At 49.7% G+C, this 12293-nt stretch overlaps 1 protein-coding gene and 1 long non-coding RNA gene across 4 annotated transcripts in view; one reads left to right on the top strand and one right to left on the bottom strand.

Annotated features, from left to right (window-relative positions):
- The window catches only part of LOC126512269 (uncharacterized), a 14521-nt gene extending 3428 nt beyond the window's left edge, over nucleotides 1-11093 (bottom strand). Inside the window, exons 1-3 of one of the 2 annotated variants that reach the window (XR_007594978.1) lie at nucleotides 10498-11093; nucleotides 6378-6494; nucleotides 5518-5769 (exon numbers count right to left, since the gene is read on the bottom strand). This is a non-coding gene — a long non-coding RNA (uncharacterized lncRNA). The remainder of the gene's footprint in view (nucleotides 1-5517; nucleotides 5770-6377; nucleotides 6495-10497) is intronic. The other variant, XR_007594979.1, reaches the window with a different exon arrangement.
- The window catches only part of Opa1 (OPA1 mitochondrial dynamin like GTPase), a 576400-nt gene that overhangs the window by 444483 nt on the left and 119624 nt on the right, over nucleotides 1-12293 (top strand). The gene's annotated exons all lie outside the window — the stretch shown is intronic.

Here is a 12293-nt window from a genome sequence, read left to right as displayed (position 1 = left end):
CTCTCTCTCTCTCTCCCCTCTCCTCTCTCTCTCTCTCTCTCTCCCCCCCCTCACATCTGTGAACATAGGCCTGCCTGAACTCAGTCGTGCATGGCTGGAATTACACGTGTGTGCCCCCATACCGAACGCATACTCTGCAGTCACTCCACCAGCTGAACCTCAGTTCAGACAGAACGTGTTTGTTTGGTTTGGCTTGGTTTTTTGTTTGTTATTTTTTTTTTTTATTTTGTTTTGTTTGAGACAGGGTTTCTCTGTGTATAACCCTGGATGTTCTGGAACCCTCACTGTAGAAAAGGCTGGCTTCAAACTCAGAAATCCGTCTGCCTCTGCCTCCTGCTTGCTGGGATTAAAGATGTGAGCTGCCACTGTCCAGAGAGGACGAGTTTTTAAAAGCTTCCTGTATGATGAGCCACCGTGCTTGGCAACAGCTGGTCTAGAAGCCTCCTGAAGTGAACCGTTATCTTCCAGCGTATGGATGAGAGGCAGTGTGGAGAGGTGAGGGGGAATTAAATAGTGGAATCCCAGAAAGGCGCACAGAATGGCTTCTCCAGTAGAGACTTTTCGGTCAGGCCCTGTTGGCAGCTGATGAACTCTGAAAGTGTCACACTGAGTGCTGTACAAAGGTGGCCCCCGGCTCCTCTTACCCCTCAGTGTATCCAAACCACCCCTGAGGTACTAGTCCATCTCTGACCCTCAAATTCTCCCTGAGTCAGAGTTGGGGGATCTCGAAGAGGAGGAGAATAAAACCCACCCAAACACTGTCTTCTGTTTCAGCTGCCTTCCCAAACCTGGCTCCTGGGAGGAAGGGGCACAGGGGGGGGGGGGCGGCTGGAACCCAGCTGTGGGCAAGGCCAGGTGCGAGGGGCCAGCGAGGGGCAGCAGCGTCCAGGCTGAGGCATGCTGGCGAAATAGTCTGCTCCTGACTCATCAGTCCTGAGCGGCAGGCTGGCACTCCCCCATGACCTACAGGCTGTGCACTGGGTGGCAGGTTTATTTTCTTTTCCTCCAGTTACGCACACTTCTCCATGGGGTCACTGCCTCACCCTGGAGGTTTCTTCTTGAATTTCTAGACAAACACTGGACCTTGGGTCCTATGAGACCTCAGGGAGCCAAACTTTTCCTATCTCCCTCCCAAGCACGCCCCTACATACACACAAACACACACACATACACACACACACACACACACACACACACACACACACACACACAGCACTAGCCTAAGCAGACAGCAAGGCTGAGAGGAAAAGGGAGGGAAGGAAAACTGGAGGAAGAGCAGGGAGAAAGAGAGGGAGGATGCACTGGGTAATCAAACCCAGTTCCTACTTGGCCCCTGTATCTGGTTTCTCCCTCCCTAGGGCCCATTCCAGAAAAGTTCCTTGGTCAAGCCCAGTTCAAAACAACTTTCCTGGGAGCCCCCATCCCTCCAGTAAGCCAAGTGTGTGGAGTAAATAAACTTCAGAGATGGTCCTCGAACATGTAACACCCTGATGGGGAAAACAACCGATAGAATAAACATCTCTCAGTGTCTGAATCTGACCTGGTCAAGATCTAGAGTTGGGAGTCACCTTTGCCAGCAGGGCTGTCCTTCACAGAATGAAGTCCCTCCAGGCACACTCTACAGCATGTCGGCCATCCATCTGCTACTACCTTACCAGCAGTGTTCTTTATTTTTTAAAATTTATTTAATCTTCTTTTATGTTTACTAGTGTCTTGCCTGTGTGAAGGTGTCAGATCCCCTGGAACTCTAGTGGCAAACAGTTGTGAGCTGCCATGTGGGTGCTGGGAATTGAACCTGGGTCCTCTGGAAGAGCAGCCAGTGTTCTCAACCACTGAGCCATCTCTCCAGTCCGACTGCAATTTTTTTTTATCATGAAATACAGTCATGTGTTGACAAAGGCTCATAGGTGACAGCAAACAGCAAACACTTTGCTATCAGACATTCTAATTTAAATCCCACACCTCCCTTTTATAAGCCGTGGGAATGTGCAGGACCCACTAATCCTCCATTTCTTCCTGTGTAAGCTCAGGGTGAAGATGCATCTGGGGTTTGGCATAAGGACTGCAGGTCCAGTGTGGTAGCCATCGCAAGGCTCACAGTATTTCCAGATTTTATTTCCTAAGAGCCCGGAGGAGACTGCTACTCCTTGTCTGCTTGAAGTTAGGTATGGCAACCTGACATCCTCTGTCTGGTGGAGCACAGACGGCAATCAGTATCATTTCCCGGCAGATGCAGGACTCTCCACCCTCTCTCCCCTGGCTACAGTGGTTTCTGTGTACCATGCTGAGGTGCTGGGCACAGGCCAGACTCACAGCCAGCTGCAGATTGTTTACTAAAGAGCAAGGCTGTGAGATATGGGTATCTGTTGCCTCCGGTGTTGCCATAGCATTACCTAACCCATCCTGACTAAAACAAGATGTCCCACATACAGGGCTCTCAAAACAGCTATGTAAATCTAATAGATTTATTCATTTTTATTTTATATGTATGGGTGTTTTTGCCTCTGTGCCTGACTGTGCACCGTGTGTGTGTGTGTGTGTGTGTGTGTGTGTGTGTGTGTGTGTGTGCTTGGTGCCTTCAGATGCCAGAAAAAGGGGTTGTATCTCCTGAAACTGGAGTGTGTAAGCACAATAAGCACTTAGTAATTGAATATATAAATGTATATATATGCATGCACACACATGTGCACATACATGTTTCTAAGGAGAGATATGTGGCCATGGTTCTGCAGGGTGGGACCTTCCAACATCAGCTCTGATGTTGATAAGGCTTCATGAACTGAAGGCAGGAGACCCACCTACATCAGAAGGCAGTTGATTCTCAAGCCCTAGGCTCCCGGGAGGCTGGATCACAGTAAGAGTCTTTGGTAGCCAACATCTGTGGGACTGTACTCTCCTTCAGTCCTCATGGTGTGGCGAGGGCAGACCACTCCAAGTGGGGTGGGAAAGTGGGGTGCAGGCGATGAAGTGCTTTCCCAAGTACCACGCTGTCTGATGAGACACCCACATTGGGAGCCAGTCAGGCCTGGTCCCTAATCTCACGCTCCGTCTAGGGTACCACATTGCTAGTCACATCCACAGTAACAATCCACCTAGAGCAGCAATGCCCTGGGTCCCCTAAACACTGTCCACCTATACCGCTCTACACTGACAAGGACCAGTGACAGGGTATCACCGCGCTGTGCTCCCAAAGAGAGTGAGTGTCCACACTGAGAGCAATGGTGCAGAAAGCCTTTGCCCCTGTGGCCATGCCAGAGACCAACAGATAACCCTTATTTGCAAGCTTGGTTAAGTTTTAACTCAGCACCCAAGGGTGCTATCCAATACAAGCAAAACAAAGTCCTTGCCTTTAGCTTAATCACTGAGAGCCAAGCAGGAGGAACCTGGAAATACAGCACACTGCTGGTCTCACCTACCAAGAAACCCTGGTCCCTCAGTCCTTACCTTTACTATGACAGATAGTCCACAAGGGACCAAAACCTCTGGTGGCCTGGGGAAGCCACTGAGAGCTCGCCCTCTGGTCAAACTCACGCTTTGCAGTACTGGGTCTCTAGCCATGTTGTCCTGGCACACATACCAGGAAGTGACTCTGCATCTTCACGCAACAGCATGGATGCCCCCACTCCCTGTCTCGCCAGCTGTGACCAACCACTCCACGTCACGTTAGCTCTCCAGGAGAGATGGCCCCCACACTCTTGGCTGATCCAGGGTGTAAGCTGCCTCTGATGGGAGACATTTTCTGGGTCCTCCATGTCGTCTCCATTTCTGTCCCCTGTCCCATGACTGCAGCCACACACATCCCACTGTTTCTGTGGACACACGGAGGTGATGATAGGGGAGAAAGGCAGGGATAAATCCCTGGGGATGCTAGACGCCAATGAGCTAGACATGCTGGAAGCATAATGCCCCGTTAACATGGGTGACCCCTTCTGCTCGGCCGCTTCGCCCTTTGTCACCCACTATTTTAAGCACAGACATTTGACGGAACTTACCATGCTTTATGGAAGGTTAGCTCTTTTAGTCCTTTAGACTACTTCAGATTGCTCCTAAATAGGGAAAATATTGCAAGAGCCCCAAACCTCCCCGACAGTGCTGTTCAGCACATGTCCACCGATTGCATTACTCAGCGACCGGATGAAATACCTTCGCAATGATAAACTGCTCCTTCCGGGCCTCACAGAGGAAAGAATAAATCCTCGTTTTCTGAGGGAAACAAATGGGCACCAGGTTCCCTGCCCCTTGCTCGCTTCTGTCCATTGTGTCAAGTTTCAGCCTAGAAAAATCACTCCCTAGGTCTTAATGTGTCCACAAATTTCCTGGGAAGCTTAGTAAATAAAATGCAGATTTCTGTTTATCTGGAATTAGGTCCAAGATCTACATTTCTAGCAAATTCTCCGGCAACAATCGTTTGTTGCTGGTGTAAGAGCCTTACTTGGTCTTAACTACTTAACAGGTGGCTGAGGAAAAGAAAATGCCCAGTTAGGTGGGAGGTATGTGTTTGCAACCGGGCCCTTTGGACAGGTAGACAGCAGTGAGCTGCTTTTACTGTGAGGGGAAAAATGTTCACAGAGACGCTAGTGGCTTTTCCAAGGAATCCACCCTTAAAATGTTCACAGAGACGCTAGTGGCTTTTCCAAGGAATCCACCCTTCTTGATTGCACCACTGCCCAGCATGCCGGGAGACTCAGAGGCGACGGCGGCACCATGTCTTATCCTCTAAAAGGTGAGTTCAAAGCATTGTGCTGTCGGGGTCTCTAAACACAAAACCCAAATGGGACAGGAGCCAGAGGTGGGTGAGCGCGTGCCGGCCAGCTCTCACACAAAACCCAGCCACGTCTTTCTTTTCTACCTATGGTCCAATTAGACTGGAGATGGGGTCTTCTTTGATCGGCCTAGTCCCTTTCAAAGAAAGCAGGGAAAACAGTGGCTTTCGGATTTTTCTTTAAAGCCCTGCACCTCTTCAGTGGAAACTGCTGCCCTTCCGACCTGTTGATGTAATTGCCGTAATTGAAGATTCCAGGCCCCCTGTGGGTGGACAGGGCCCCATTCATCCATCAGGTCAGCGAAGTGTAAACCTGCTGAGTCCTTCAGATGCCCTGGCTGCAGCCTCCCCCTTCTGCGCCCTCCTGTGCCCTCCTGTGCCCTCCTGCCCCCTCTTGCCCCCATGGGCTAGGCTCCCCACAATGCCAGAGCAGCCAGGCCCAGGCTGGTCCCTCGTAGGATGTGGGAACAGTGCCTAATTAAGGGGTTTGTTCTCATCTCCATGGGGCCATCTTAACGCCTCCTGACAGTAATGAGAGACACACACGTGTGGAGATGGGGGGAGGGAAGGACGGCTTCCCTGCTGCCTTGGCACCCCTAACACACACACATACACGCACACACATGCACGCACATACACACACATATGCACACGCATGCTGAAGTTCTGCAGTGATCTCCAGCGAACCTTTATAGCTACAATGAGTCTGTTCCAGTTCTGAAAGAGGAAGGAACCAAGGAGACGAAATAACTTACCCAGAGGGCACAGAGTGAGTCACTGTCACCGGGCCCCAGGTGTCCTGTTGCACCTCATAGCACTGACTTCCTCAAAGAGGGAGGGGCTCTCCATCGCTGTCCCAGGGGAGCCCATCAGAGGGTGGAGAGGAGCAGACAGGCTCATTCTCTGAAGCCACCTGGTCAAAAGGCCATGCTCACGGAATAGCAAAATGGTCCTCTGTGGCCTGGTTCTGCAAGAGCTGAGTGAGGTCTGAGAGTCTCAAGGACACCCTAGATCACAGGAGAAAGTCAACCTCAGAGTGGGGCACTCCCTGCAGCAGCTGGGCCACACCTCATCCTCCTGCGCGGTCTTTGGGTTCCTGTCTAGCTTCCTGCCCTTGCCCCATCACTCACAACCCTCACTCTCAGCCCCTCGTATGCCCACAGCCTACCAGTGCCTTAACAGGTAATTCTGCTTTGAACTCTCTTGTTCTCCTCCGTAGTCTCTCTGGCCATCACCAGTACAGAGTTTGCTCTCAGGAAGTAGCCATCCAATATGATAAAAAGTCAAGCTGACACCTGCTCCAACTCGTTCTAAGTGACATTCGTTCATTGTTATGACCACAGTTCTGCTTACAGAGAGAGCCAGGGAAGTGCCCTGCATTTCAGGTAGGGCAGACATGCTGAAGCTAACACGGGCTAAATCTCAGATCAACTAACCTGCTAAAGATAGAGAGTCGGGCACAGTGACACACACACACACACAACTATGGTTCCAGATGCCCAGAAAGGCCTTCACAGATCTATAGGAAGGACACTTGAGAACCCTAGCTCATCCCAGAAGAAGACTGGAGTGAATGGCTCTCAGGGCTCTCCCCTTGAGAGTGGACTGCACTTACCAGAAGATGCCAGAAGACACTGCTGACTAAGGCGCTGTGGGATGTAGTCACCGCCTCTGGCTCCTCTATTCTCATCGGAGTGGCACAGTTCCTTCCTGTCTGCTCCTTACTGGATTCCTGTAATAAGACACCTGCTCAGGAGTCACTCCTCATTGTCCCCCACCTTCACCATCAAGCAGAATGGTCACTTGCTGCTGCTACGTGCCAAGGCTTCTAGAATCAGGACTCTAACTCTGTGTGCCGTGGTTTGAACAGGGAGACTCACATCTCAGAGGGGGTTGAGGGACACTTTACTCCCCAACTCAGCAGTTAGAAGGGGGGCCCTGTTGTTTTGGAAGTTTGCAATGCAATAGAACAGGCTCATACGTAAGCAAACTCAGCCTTTGCTCAGTCATCATATGAAGAACAGTGGCTATGGAGCCCCTCACTTCACAAGCTAAGGTAAGACATGTATGTGCCTCTGACGCTAAGTGCAGATGTGGCTGAAATGAAAGAGAACCCTGTCCCAGCTTACAGAACCAGTGACAGTTTAAAATCCGGTGCAGAATTTCTGTACATACATTTCTGCAACAGCTTATAGTGAAAAACTGCAGACACAGTTCTGTGCCGTCCAGTGTAAGGATGGGGCTGGTGCTGTGCAGGATGACGGCTTTCTGGTACAGACGTGGATCAGGAGTGAGTTAGGACTTAGCATGTGGGAGGTCTTGGATTTGGCCCCAACACACAGTCGAGGACCTACGCTTTCTTGTGAATCAATCAGATATAAAGACAGTCTTAATTCTTTGTCTAAAATGTGTTCAAAGTAAGAAATAATGGCAAATAATTTACAATTGAATGTGTGCGCTGTTATACTATGAAAATAAAAACCAATGTGTCCCTTAGGGAAAAATTCACAATACACACACACACACACAAACTCCAACTGTCTGAGCTAGCTTGCTGACCCTCCTGTATCTTTACATTCTACTTGCCAGTCTTCCTCTAATTTTTTTTGAAAATAACATGTGTTAGTTTCAGAGGACTATATATATATATAAAATCATTGCCTGGAAAGCCTCGTGCTTCATGCCCCAACCTGGAGGACAATAGTGATAGCATTCTATTCGGATGCCACCTGGCCACCGGCCCAGACACTCATGTCTCCCTGCACACTGTGATCAGCGGGAAGGCAAGGCTTTGGAAGTGACCGGATGTTTCGGGTTCAGGTGTGAACTCTCTGGAGGAGGTTCACACTCATTTGTTTGTCTGCTTGTTTTTTTAGACAGGGTCTTGCTGTGTTACTCTGGCGGTCCTGGAACTTGCAGAGATTCGCCTGCCCCTGCTGGGATTAAAGGCGTCTGCCACCACACCTGGTGGACAGACAGACGCTTTACTTCTGTTTACAGTCGTGACCACAGCTTGTCACCCACCAGGGAACAATGGGTGACTGGGTGATGTGATGATCTGTCTAGCTGGTTTGATTGGGTGACATGATGATCTGTCTAGCTGGTTTGGATGATCAAACAGAACTGAACTTTAGACCTGAGAAATCCTGGGAGGATAGGCCACGCATACTTCAAGATTCAGCCTGAACCCGGTTCCTTGATGGCTTCTATGGGTCCACTGAGTTCCTGCTCCTTCACATGGCAGCAATATCTCTTCCCGTGTCACTGTCCCTGCCTCCACATTCCCCTGTGGCCTTGGACAACTACCATTTGAATCATTATACCAGCCAGTTTGCAAGTTGTTCATTGGCTCTCTCACTTGACTCTGGATGAGGTTCTGCTTTTTCCCTTTGGTTTAGATCTCCCTTCGAAGGTTAGCGCAGTCTAAGCACACCCGATCAATCTGACGCTTCTGCACGTTTGCCAATGAAGGCAGCACAGCTGTCTCAGTACCCAGCCATCCAGCCTAGGCTAGGTGCGGTCCCTAAGGACACAAAGGCACCAGGAGAGTATTAGCACCAAACTTCCCTGCAATCTGTCACTCACATGAATCCTTTCCCTTAGAGAGCATGAATGCCATGGAGCAGGAAGGGGCCGTGCCTGTCTTATTCACTCAAATAATCCCCAGGAACCGTCAGAGCATTGAATGGCTGGCAAGGGAACCCCAAATTTCATCTCTTCCAACTCTAATTACAACTAATCTAACCACATGCTCTGCCTGGTGTGGGGGGTGATTTTGCTTTCATTGTTCTCTCTCTTCCCTTTTTCTCCTTCTCTCTCTTTTCTCCTACAGTGCAGCTGGGGACGGGGAGGGGGGGTTGAACCAGGGCCTTTGAACTGACTAGGTAAGTGTCCTACCATTAACCTCCATCCCCGGTCCTTAGGTTTATGAGACACGGTTTTCCTATGTGCCCAGGCTGGCCTTAAACTCAAGGTTCTCTGTACTGGATTACAGACACGTGGTACCATGTCTGGTAGTGCACTACCATATCTCCCCAGCTTTCCTGCCTTTTTACTGAGAGCTAACAATTGATGGAAACCAATGGGTTTTCCCAACAGTCACTTTACTAAACAATGCACCCCAGTAATCTCTTTAGAATTGCACTTACGTTTTAGAGGGGGTGTGCATGTTCATATGTGTGGAGATGCACATGGATGTTGGAGACCAGAGATTAGCCTTTGGCGTCATTCCTCAGGACCCATTCACCTTATTGGTTGGTTGGTTGGTTGATTTGTTTGTTTGGTTTTGGGACAGGGTCCCTGACAGAGTCTGGGTTCCATCAGTTCAGCTAGACTAGCTGGACAGTGAGCTCCAAGAATCTGCCTGTCTCAGTCTTCTTGGTCCTGAGACTTAAAGTGCCCAGCTCTTTATATCCATGCTCAGGGCTGGACTCGGGTCCTAATATTTGTGAGGTAGGACATTACCGAGTGAATTATCTGCCTAGCATGTGTGTCTTTCTCTCTCTCTCTCTCTCTCTCTCTCTCTCTATATATATATATATATATATATATATATATATATATATATATACATACATACATACATATATATATATTTTCAAGACAGGTTTTTTTCTTCGTAGCCATGGCTGTCCTGAAACTCACTTTGTAGACCAGGCTGGTCTTGAACTCAGAGATCTGCCTGCCTCTGCCTCCAGAGTGCTGGGATTAAAGGCGTGTGCCATCACCCGGCCTTTAGATCTCTTTATATGAGATGATTACTTAAAAACAAGCAAGAAGATTTGCTAGAGGTAGAGTACAGTAGGAGGGCGCGTGCCCAACACACATAACACCTCATAAAAAACAATACCGTTTTTAATTGTTTTCAAAGGAGAGAGCTCCTAGAGTCTTAAAATAGATTTAGACATTTGATGTAGGGCTCTTCCCATGCATTCTGCAAAAACATATCACCGACCACCTTAAATTCAGCTCTACATCAGTCAAGGTCTCGTGTCTTAGTGATGTCACGAACATGTGGAGCGCTGAGCCTCTCCATGGAGCCAACCTCCATGCTCACACGTGTGGCATTGGATCTGGCTTCCACTCTCACTAGAAACAGCTATTGCAATACAGCAATCTACAGCATCCTATCGAGAACCTTCTCCCACTTGAGCATAGCTAACCACCCAAAAGCAGATTCTGCAGACCATTCAGTAGGTTTAGGGAAGACGTTCAAAGTCACAATTGGAACAAACTTCCTGCATCTGACTGAACTACATTTCCCCCAGATCTTAGGTTGGCATCCTAATTCCAAGTGTGATGGAATTGGAGACAGGTTGCGTGCGCGCACGCGCGCGCGCGCGTGCGTGCGTGCGTGCGTGTGTGTGTGTGTGTGTGTGTGTGTGTTGGTGAGGAGCGAGGGATTAGGTTGAGATGAGGCTAGAGAGGACTTCATGGGATTAATATCCTTAAATAAAGAGACATCAGGCTTCTCTCTTGATTCTGAAACACTCAAAGTACACCACACTGCGACATAATCTGAAGGCGGGTAGGAGGGCTCAGCAGCAGACAGTGACCCTGCTGTGACATTGTTCTGGGCTGTAGGACTGTGCAAACCTGCTACCCACTCTCTGGCTGGCCTGGTCATTTTGCCCAGGTATTCTAATGTAAAGCACCTAAGCTGGTTCTTTGCAAATGGCTTTCCTGCCCCCCACCCCCATCTGCTTCCCAGGCTGCAAACTGATTTTTCTTCTTACCTTGACTCTCCTCTCGTGGCCTTCGGGACAGATTTCTCCTTGTGCACAAGTCAACTTCTATGGATGCCTCTTTTCCCATCCCCAGGATGTGGGGATCAGATGTGTGGTCCAGAGCAGCAGTTAAACAATGTCTTCTGAGGGCAAGGCCGAATGAGCAAAGCACTGAGGATGTCCATGAAGAGACGTGCATCCTTGCTTCCCTTTCATCCTCCCCAGTCCATCCAGTTCTAACTGGAGAACATAGTGATTGGCTAACCAAGATGCCTTCTAGTCTCCTTCGTGCAAATCTGGTATCTTTGCCTTGGGGTTCATGGCCCAGGATGGAAAGTGTCTCTGGGCACGCATGGGCTAAGGACCAGAGATATTGTCCATAGCCATCGTGAGTGCAGCACAATCCCTGTCTGCGGGTGGCCTGGTAAGAGCTTGAGGGGACAGGGACAGACAGAGGGTTTGATCTCCCCAGGGAAGGCTTGGGCTGGAGATCCAGGGAGGGACCTGTTCATTCTTTCTCCATTCCCATTTTCCCTTCTCTAGTCTGAAAAGGAGCAAGTTTCCTGCCCACCCTCCAGGGCGTAGTTGGCACCTTAAACTGCCACCAACCCTGATGTTAGCTGAGTGACAATGGGCAGGACGGGTGTTTAATACGGCATGATGTAAGCTGCGCTTGTGATGAAAGAGGCCCTGACAAACAGTGCAAGCTGACACCCTGAGAACCGCCCGGGCTATGAGGTCATGCGGTACGACAGGTAGGTCCTTCTGTTTTCTCAGCCCTGACATCTGATGCCCTGCCAGTTATTCAATAACCAGAAGCGAGGCTGGTCCTCCAAATTCCTGAATCTCCCTGAGGAGGGAGGCAGAGCAACCTGCTTCCCTGCTGGCAGACCCTGGGTTTGATCAAGGACACCCAAGGAGAACTAGCTTTAGAAACCTGCCCCCAGGAGAATGGGAGGCCGGGACAGCACACGAGGAAGGTGATCAGAAGCCATAGACACCATTTCTGCAGGGAAAGGAGGATTCTGAGTTCTATGTAACCCAGACAGTTAAGCCTGGTTCCCAAGAAGAAGACAACCCCCACTCCCCCTCCACAGAGGTCCAAGGAAACAAACAGTTCTTGTCAGACTTACTTTTTTGTTGCTAGGGGTAGGGGTTTGTTTTTAGTGAGACAGGGTCTCTCTATGTAATCCTGGCTCACCTTGAATTCTTTATGTAGACCAGGCTGGCCTTGAGCTCACGGAGATCCAGCTGCCAAGGTGTGCCCCATCGGGCACATTACTACCAAAAAGGTTGTGGGAACTAGGAGTGGTGGCCCACAGGCACTTTAGAGGCTGAGGCACAGGACACCTGTGAGGGTTCAAGGCCAGCCTGGTCTATACAGCAGGCCCCCAGGCCAGACACAGTGAGAGTCTGTCTCCCAAACAAGCATTCAAACCAGGGAAAGAACTGTTGGGGGGCCAGAGAGATGACTCAGCCAAGAGTGGGGGAGGAGCTTCAAGAGATGACTCAGCAGTGAAGAGTGCTTGCTATTCTCTCATGGGATGTGGAGCTCAGATGTCAGCACACTTTTAGCAAGCCAGGAATGCTTGATACAATGCCTGTAACCCCAACTCTGAGGAAGGAAGAAGTCACTGCATTAGAACCGGAAGAGATGGAAAAAGTCAAGAAAACAAATCTTGCAAACTCCAGGTTCAGGGAGACCCTGCCTCAAAAGAAATAATACTGAGTGATAGAGAATACCTGATAAGTTTCTCTAGCCTCAGTGAGCATGCATGTGCGCACGCACACACACACACACACAC

Source organism: Alexandromys fortis, unplaced genomic scaffold, assembly GCF_014885135.2.
Source record: "Alexandromys fortis isolate MF-2015 unplaced genomic scaffold, M_Fortis_MF-2015_v1.1 scaffold_100_1_3062724, whole genome shotgun sequence".
NCBI classification, from domain to species: domain Eukaryota; kingdom Metazoa; phylum Chordata; class Mammalia; order Rodentia; family Cricetidae; genus Alexandromys; species Alexandromys fortis.
Note: the sequence above shows the minus strand (reverse complement) of the source record. Positions and strands in the feature narration are given on the sequence as shown.